This window comes from Phalacrocorax aristotelis, chromosome 1 (genome assembly GCF_949628215.1).
Source record: "Phalacrocorax aristotelis chromosome 1, bGulAri2.1, whole genome shotgun sequence".
Taxonomy (NCBI): domain Eukaryota; kingdom Metazoa; phylum Chordata; class Aves; order Suliformes; family Phalacrocoracidae; genus Phalacrocorax; species Phalacrocorax aristotelis.
In genome coordinates, this window is record NC_134276.1 from 57,315,006 (window position 1) to 57,324,668 (window position 9,663).

A 9,663-nucleotide genomic window follows, 5' to 3' on the forward strand; every position below is an offset into this window, starting at 1 on the left:
CTAGCAGGGGATAGAAAACTGTGAGTAGAAGAGTGACACATATGTAACTTTTCTTATGAGTACTTCCCTCCATCGCAACTACACAGTTTTACAAAACTGGGAGCATGCTACAGCATGCAGTACTAGTATAGTTGTAACACTACCCTCTGGACCCCAGTAATCCATCAACATCTTAGGGGTGCCCTTCCTGGCCGGGGGGGAGCACCTGGATGGACAGAAGAGGGATGGTGAGATCCCACATCCTGGCACCACTGTGCTGGTGCCCATTGCAGGCTTGGCGGCATCGGCAGCTGCGCCCTGCTGCATGACACACTGTGCGGAAGACACCACGAAAAATTACAAAAAGGCAGTTGTCTTTCAAGTAGTCATTGACAAAACGGCAGGCACTGTCCGTTCCTTAGTGCTTCGCTGTTGAGGAGTTCCTGCAGCTTCCCCACGGCTATTACGCTTAAATAAAGGAGCTGTTGTTAGGGCCACGCAGTATCAGCATTATAACAGTTTACAGAATAGCATGTTGCACGACTTTTTATTTACTCCAGGGTTTTACTGTCTCTTGAAAAACGAGTAGCACTGTAGCACTACTGCCCGGGACTGCTTGCCTGCAACTATCAAAGGACTTTTCAGGCAGTGAATCCGAGTACATGAGCAGTGGCCAAAGATCCCTTCATCCGAACTGTAACCGCGCTGCCTTGTCCACACTTCTGAGCTACTAGGTAACCTGAGCTTCAGGTTACCACACCTGAAACTGTGTTAAATTTATTAATTAAAATATTTAGGCTTTATGCTGAAAGTACAGGAAAACAGTATTTCAGCTACCTTGTAGTCTGGATTCGTGCCCAGGTTCACCCCTAATAGCAAACTTCTCAGCCTATCATCAAAGAGCGGCAAATAAATATACTCATACAGATACCAACGCATTGCTGGTGTTAATGTGTTCACATATTTTTTTGGCAAGAGAGGGAATAAGAAAAAAGAATACTCAAAGGTACAGGCAAATAAATCACTAAACACAACCCACCCAAGTAATACAGAATTCCTGAGCAATAAGTAGGCAGTGGGTTCACATTTTTTTTCTCAATGACTGTATTGTTTCTCAGGCTCCTTCTACTGTACTCAAGCACAGATTAGCATCAAGCCAGAGAATTATTCAGCCTTTGGAATTTTGGAAAGAATTTTGGACAAAGTACAACATTCTATATAAATTTATGTGGAAATCAACATATCAATAGAAATAATAAACCACATGATAATTCCTAAGGGCAGGTGATAATTCTGGACATAAAAGAAGAAAGATAATTCTACAAGGAAAACTGGAGACAAGTAAAAGACCAAGGTCAAAGTGAAAAGAAAAGAGACAGGATGAGAAACACACAAGCATTTTCTCCACAGACAAAAAAATATTCAAATTTAAAAAATAAAGCAACCCCAAGTGAGGCAAACTCACCCAGTCAAGTGAATCCATGGTATCTCAGGCTGAGCACCAAAAAGGGATGAGCAGTTCTAGAAATTTTGGCCATTGTGAATATTTTTCTTTTTCTTTTCTTTGAAGAAAACATTACACCTCTGATTCCGTGTTCTGCCAAACCCCCTTTACATTAGCTTAGGGGCATTTACATTGTCATAAACCTCATCTAAGAAAGAACAAAATCTACTTCTATCAAGCAAAATTTCAAGGCTGGACAAAAAGGACTTAGCAAGAAACTGAAATTAAAATACCTTAGTACATTTTGTCATTGCTCCAAAGGTCATGTAACATAACTTTATCTTACACATTACTTGAAATTGGTCATAATAAAAATGTTTTGAATGGAAATGAACCCATGCTATTCTTCACCCAAAGCTTACATCAAATCCACCTTTTTGTTCATAATTTAAGTGACAGATGTATATTTTGGCTGCTGAATTTAACTGTTGTGAATTTATGTGCTCCAGATCTCATAGAGTAAGAATCATGACCTAAGGCATGTTTTTCCAACGCTGCCATCAGGAATGTATTACTTGAACACTTATGAAAGTCTCTCACCGGAAAATGTGTGAAGCAAATCTATTAATTACACAAAGCAGAAGTCAATTCAGAACTAAGATACCTTCATTATGCATCTACCATGTATGCATCTATCTAGGAGCTACATGTCTTTAAGTTCCCATTAGGGTAAATAGACATCTTAATCATTATAGATGATGGAGCATAAAGAGTAACTCACCCAGAAAAGAGAGATCTCAACGACATAAATTTCCTGGGAGATTCAGGAAACCTAGAATACACTAGATGGCAAGTAGAAGAGAGAGCTGTCAAGTGCTCCAGTAGAAGTAAAGACTTCAATGTGAGATAATGCATTACTAGATGCCAGAGACTACACAAGTAAGCAATTCGGCTCCACAATGAGCCATTTTAAGTGAGCTGACAAAAGAAAAACTGGCACCTGAAAAAAAGAAGCTCTTCCTAAATACTAAAACCAGCTACAAAACAGAAATCCAAGGGAAGAAAAGCTTCCCTACATCTGTTGATCTTGATCCCTACACTTGTTGATACAGGGAAAGAAATCCAGATTTGGCTCTGTACTACATTAAAAGCAAAAATCTGAAAGACAGTACAAACACAGTATTTGAAATACTATCAGATATCTTTAAAGTCTTGACCTTACATTAGTCCTTGAAAAGCCAGTTCCAGAAGGCACTGTACTCTCACAGTTTTTATTCAAAATACTAAAGCTACTACTCATCCCAACAGAAAGTATAAAAAGGAACACAAGATCCCTCATGTCATGTGGGCTAAATCCCAGGAACACTCTTGTGCAAAGTAATGAATGCTCCCTTGCTTCAAGCAAATAAATGTATGTACACCCAAAAAAAAATCTCTTTCCTCCAAGGTTCCCCCATGGTTCACAGAGGAATAAATACAGCATTAATAATGATAGTAGGACTGAAGGATAAACTTTCACATAACTGTCACAAATCCGTCTTGTTAAGTCTACCATAAATTCTATATTTCTACATTATATGGAATATGAGTTGCATATTACTACAAAAGCACAAAGCAGGAACCCTGGGATATATTTGGCGGTGGAGGGGTGGGGGGGAAGGGATAAAAAAATAATAAAAAAAATTTAAACCACCTCCAAAATCCCCAAGGAGCTGGATCAGAAAAAGCCTCCTTACACAGGATTCCTGAGCTGACCTTGAACTGGAAAAAGTTCTCCTACCTTGCTCACTCATAGGGAAAAAAATAAAAGACTTGAATGTACAGTGGAGATTGTAGAAATACATCATCAGCTGAAAATTTTGGTTTTCTTTTTAAATGCATTTAGAATCATAGAATAGTAGAATCATTAGGGTTGGAAAAGATCTCTAGGATCATCATGTCCAACCATCAGCCCAACACTACCATGTCTCCTAAACCATGACCAAAAATGCCATGACTACACATTTTTTTAAAATACCTCCAGGGATGGTGACTCCACCACCTCTCTGGGCAGCCTCTTCCATTGCCTGACCACTCTTGCAGTAAAGAATTTTTTTCCTAATATCCAGTCCAAACATCCCCTGATGCAGCTTGAGGCCATTTCCTCTCATTCTATCGCTAATGACTTGGGAGGAGAGACCATCAACCACCTCACTACAACCTCCTTTCAGGTAGTTGTAGGGAGTGACAAGGTCTCCCCTCAGCCTCCTCTTCTCCACACTAAACAACCCCAGCTCCCTCATAAGACCTGCTCTCCAGACCCTTCACCAGCTTTGTTGCCCTTCTTTGGACACGCTCCAGCACCTCAATCTCCTTCTTGCAGTGATGGGCCCAAAACTGAACACAGTATCTGAGGTGCAGCCTCACCAGTGCCAAGTACAGGGGCACCATCACCTCCCTGCTCCTGCTGGCCACACTATTCCTGATACAAGCCAGGATGCTGTTGGCCTTCTTGGCCACCTGGGCACACTGCTGGCTCATGTTCAGCCAGCTCTTGACCAACAACCTCAGGTGCTTTTCCACTGAGCAGCTTTCCAGCCACTCCTTCCCAAGCCTGTAGCATTGCGTGGGGTTGTTGTGACCCAAGTGCAGGACACAGCACTTGGCCTTGTTGAACATCATACAGTTGGCCTTGGCCCATCAATCCAGCCTGTCCCGGTCCCTCTGCAGAGCCTTCCTACCCTCCAGCAGATCAACACTCCCACCCAATTTCATGTCATCTGCAAACTTACTGAGGGTGCACTCAATCCCCTCATCCAGATCATTGATAAAGATGTTAAACTAGACTGGCCCCAACACTGAGCCCTGGGGAACACTGCTTGTCACCGGCCACCAACTGGATTTAGCTCTGTTCACCACAGCTCTCTGGGTTTGGCCATCCAGCCACTTTTTTACCCAGCCAAGAGTACACACTTCCAAGCCATGAGCCGCCAGCTTCTCTAGGAGGATACTGTGGGAAATGGTGTCAAATGCTTTGCTAAAGTCCAGGCAGACAACATCCACAGCCTTTCCCTCATGCACTGGGTGGGTCACCTGGTCATGGAAGGAGATCAGGTTGGTGAGGCAGGACCTGCCTTCCATGAAGCCATGCTGGCTGGGCCTGATGCCTGGTTGTCCTGCACAAGCCTGGTGAGCTCACTCATGATGTATCACTCCATAACCTTCTCCAGTACCGAGGTCAGGCTGACAGGCCTGTAGTTCCCCGGATCCTCCTTCTGGCCCTTCTTCTAGATGGGCGTCACATCGGCAAGCCTCCAGTCATCTGGGACCTCCCCTGTTAACCAGGACTGCTGATAAAGGAGGGAGAGTGGCTTGGCGAGCTTCTCCGCCAGCTCCCTGGGTGCTCTCAGGTGGGTCCCATCTGGCCCCATAGACTTGTGAGTGTCCAGGTGGAGCAGCAGATTGTGAACTGCTTCCTCCTGGATTATGGGGGGTTTCTTCTGTTCCCCATCCCTACCTTCCAGCTTAGGAGGCTGAATACCCTGGGGAAGACTGGTCTGACGGTTGAAGGCTGAGGCAAAGAAGGCATTTAGTACCTCAACCTTTTCCTCATCCTTGGTGGCAATGTTCTCCTCCACATTCAAGAGGGGATGGAGATTCTCCTTGGCTCTGTTTTTGTTGTTAATGTAGTTGTAAAAATGCTTTTTGTTATCGCTGACAGCTCTGGCCAGGCCAAGTCCTAACTGGGCTTTTGCCTGTCTAATTTTCTCTCTGCAAGACCTAACAAGATCCCTGTACTCTTCTTGAGGTGCCTGCCCCTTCTTCCAAAAGTGGTAAACTCTCCTTTCTTTCCTGAGTGCCAGCAAAAGCTCGCTGTTCAGCCAGGTCAGTCGTCTTCCCTGCAGGTTCGTCTTACGGCACTTGGGCACAGCCTGCACCTGTGCCTTTAAGATTTCCTTCTTGAAGAAAGCCCAGCCTTCCTGGACTCCTTTGCCCCTCAGTACTGCCTCCCAAGGGACTTTCCCAGCCAGTGCCCTGAACAGGCCAAAGTCTGCCCTCTGAAGTTTCCCAGAAAGTTGAAAACACAATTCTAGTTCTTCTACAGGACCAGAAACCAGTTAGGCAATAACTAAGAACTGTTATTAAAAATGTACCTAAATCATAAAAACTAATTGTTAGTTCTGACTTTAGATTTTCTAAATCCCATTTACTGATCATCCTGCATATCTAAATGTGTTTTACTGGATGTGCAGGAACCAATGTCAGAAATTTTTTGGTCAAGAGACAGAAACAAATCTTTTCTATCAACAAACCAAATTTTCAATCCAAAGAGAAGCAAATTTTACTACCTACAAGACTGAGTAACATTTATTCACCACTGAGAGGCAGGCAAGACAGTAATAAACATCAGGTGCAGAAATTGCCTGCAGGGACAAGGAGGGGACTTCTGGGGTCATGAGGAGGAGGAGCACTTTGTCCGAGGAACATCTGAACTTGTTAAAACCCTCAGAAAGCCTATGGAAAATGCCAGGCACAGAAAGTTAGTCCCACCACTGTCAGAAATACCATATAGAAGCATTCCAAAGTAAAGCTTTAAGGTTCTTCATGATTTGTCAAGTTCCGTGGTTGCAAGTTTTCGCAGCTTGCGGCAGAGCTAGGATGAGTGGCACACCTCTCACTGAGCTGCTCCTCCTGCTCGTGTTTTCATTCACTTAAAACAGTGACTCAGTATCCAAGGATGGTCACAGAAAAAGCATGTGAAACAAAACCACCAGATTTTGAGTAAAGTGAGGCTGAAACAATGTTATAAAATGTGATTTTTTCCTCTGAATCCCTGTGAGGTATCAACTTCAGTATGTGATGGTCATTTAAAAAACCATATGTAACCACATCTGTAGTCACAGAGAACTTTCCCAGTTGCAGAGAAGGAGCCCTGTGACTAAAACATAATGGCTTAGTTAGACATGAAAGTAGCCTGGAGCTGCTTCCTAGCAGGGGGTTCACCTTAAGGGAAAAAGCTAATAGAAAAATAAATGGAATGGAGATGCTTGCTGGCAAGAAGAAACCTAGAAAGTGGCAATGCTAAAAAAAGATGGTGTAAAGAAAACAAAGCTGAATGAAAAATGCCTGAATATTGCATGACATAAAAGCAATCAAGCAGCAACACTCTGTTATTTTCCCAGAACCTGCCAAATCACATTAGAAACCTGCATCAAGCCTGCAAAATCAAGCAGTCAGAAGTTTAAAAATACCAGAGTTAAGGTAATCTCCTAATTTTATCCTACTCTTCCACATAAGACCCAAGGCCTTTTTCAGTGTGTGCTATCCAACCCCATACCACACAAGATGAGATTTTCTTCTCAATGTCCCTATGGCTATCACCCTTAGTATTTCAGTGGTAGACAAAAATACTATTTAAACCTCTCAGAAATGAATTGCTGTTACAGGTAATGTTATCCTTAGCTTAAAAATAGACATTTCAGACACTACCACAGCACATAACTGTCACACAGCCATGTGCCTGGGTACTCCTACTGAAAAGCAGACGCTTCGAGAGGACAAGAGTGACCCACGCCTTTCCTGGCCTTCACGGAACTCAGCGGCAGAAGGGACCCAAGCTCTGGTGAGAGGGTAAGGCCAGATCACTGCCTAAAAGCAGTCTTGGGGCCACATCCTGGCCCCCCAGATGGGAGGCCTTGGCTGGCTGGTGTCTGCACTGGGCGGGGCTGGTCCCTTCATAGCAAATTTTGGAAAGAGCTGGCTATTGGCGCAATAATGCACAAGCAAAGCAGTCAGAGGTCCAACACCCAAGCCTGCTCCATGACTCCCTTTTATTCGGCAGTATGGAAATGGCCAAAAAGTAAACAGCCTTTCTGTCTTTTGCCTCTTTGATCACACATCTGCAGGAAATTAATACCTTCCTAACTCATTCCCAAAGAACTGCTGAAGTCTCTGATGAATAATTAAAAGGGTTTGGGGGAAAAAAAAAAGTATTTATTTGTGATATCACATGCACGAAAATACAGATAAGAAGTCACAAGTCATTTTCATTTTAGCATTCCCTTCTATCCCTGAGTACTCAAGTCTCAAGTGAGCAGTCTTAATATTATTTCAAAAGCTCAAAAAACCTTTAGGAAAAATAGTAATATAAGCCGTTATACTACCCCTTACCTGTCTTATTAGTAGGGGTGTAACACTTCTCCTGTTTGTACTCATGGGATGTTCATTAGCAGTGAGTGCTGCTTGTATCGGACAAGCAATTCAACAGCAATGCTTAATGGGATGCTGTGATTAAAAAAGGGCCAGTGATACCTTTTCATGAACAGATGAAAGATTGCTGGAGAAAGGCAAGGAGCTGATTCACTGCTGTGTTTTGCACTGGTGATGCCAATACTGAAAGACCTTTTTTTGTGCATTGCTCTGGTGTCAGTATACCAAAAAGGTTACAAAAAATTACCTGAAAGCAGGAGAAAGTGTCTTAAAATGTGAGACTGAAAGAGTTTGAATTCTTTAGTTTATCAAAACAAGGCTGGGTGATGACTTGACTGCTTCATGATGACCAAATGCCAGGTACTGAGAAGATCTTTAACCTAACAGAGAAAAGGCTTAACAGACATAATAGCTAGAATTTAACATAGGACAGATCCAAATTAAAGTAAGGAATATATTTGGAACATTGCAACAAACTACCAAAAGAACTAACTAATTTTCTGCCTCTTCATGTCTTCAAACCAAAAACAGATGACCTCCTTAAAAAGATGCCTTGGAAAAATCCAAGTGATTTTTCCTAGCTTAAAAGTAAAGGAAGGATCAGGGGAAATACATGCATGGTGAAGACTACTGACATTAATTACCAGATTTTCTGGCCTTGAAGCTATTGCTTAGCCTTTCTGTGAACCAGAAGTAGTGTCAGCTCTCTGCTGACAGCAAAGGAGTATTGAGGTCTAGGAATTTTGACCTCTGCTCCAGATTTTGGCAAGAAGCAATCTCTAATTCTTCTGTCTCTGCCTCTGTCCCCGTTCTCCCGAGAGCCTCTCTCCTCCCTGCCCCTACCCTCTCATGTCATCCCGCTCCTCTCCACACAGTTTCGCTTTCTCTTCTGGCACCCATCCCTTCATCTACAGCAGAAGGCGGGTAAAGGGCAGAGAAAGGACTGGGAATGAAGCTTCATGCTTGCAGTTCTTCCATCATAAATAAAAAACTTAAACTTAGAAGAGCTAAAAAGGGAAGCTGGAAGGGAAACCCTGCCAGACGCTGCATTTCCAGTTGCCAGGGAGGACGCAGGCACACCAGCGCTGGGTAGGCGTGAGCTGCACGGCATTTCTGTGAGATCATGGCTTGCTCTGCAGCGTGTGCCCTTCTCTTCTGTGCTACAAAGAATTGGAAGAGAAGATGAGGAGGCTCAACAGCTCATGCCCCCACCCCACCCCCTTCACAAATTGCCTCTGCGTGTTTTTTTTCATGGACAGGCCACACGTGTGAAACAGGGGCTCACCAAAGGTTGCCGCTTCGCTGGGCTACAATAGATTGGTTTTGCACATACGAGGCCCTGCAGAGCGGTACTTGTGCATCCGTGCCGTCGCCTGCCAAGCATCAACACGCACATTATTACGCGACATCATTTCCCTCGATCTCACCATTGGAAATGCCTCCCCTGAGGAGGCCAAGAGGGAATTTCAGGCCCAGCAGCCGAAAGCCGTGGCGAGGCAAACCAGGCGGAGCAGTGGGCACAGCGCGCTGCTGCTGGCTCCGCACGGACGGTCGTGAATGACATGTACGTCATGCGAACACCACCAAACAATATGTCACGAGCCACAGGGTCGCTACCAGCTCAACCACGCAGGTCCCCGGCCGGGAGCCCCGCGCCCCGCAGCAGCGCCGAGGCGGGCCCTGGGCACGGGTGGGGGTTCGAAGGCCCCAGAAACCTCCAGGAAAGAGGACGCAAAAAGGAAAAAAACGAAATGCGAAAAAAGCTTACTGCCGAAACCCGGGATCGAACCAGGGACCTTTAGATCTTCAGTCTAACGCTCTCCCAACTGAGCTATTTCGGCTGCTGCTCTGCGCCCTGCGGCGCGACGCCACTCGGCCGGTCCTCTCCTCCCACCGCCGGGCCCAGGTCGGTGCGTGGTGATTTAATTAAGACACGGGTTGTTACTCGCCCTGCGTTGCCGGATACCACGAATACCGCAAGCGAATTGATGGCGGGTCTTTGCAAATAAAATTACGCCTTAAGGCAAAGATAGACACAGCAATAACACAAG

At 44.6% G+C, this 9,663-nt stretch overlaps 1 non-coding gene across 1 annotated transcript; it reads right to left on the reverse strand.

Annotated features, from left to right (window-relative positions):
* Positions 1–9,380: 9,380 nt before the first annotated feature.
* TRNAF-GAA (transfer RNA phenylalanine (anticodon GAA)) lies at positions 9,381–9,453 on the reverse strand. The gene has a single exon. It is a non-coding gene; the product is annotated as a tRNA-Phe (tRNA).
* Between the last annotated feature and the right edge of the window lie 210 nt (positions 9,454–9,663).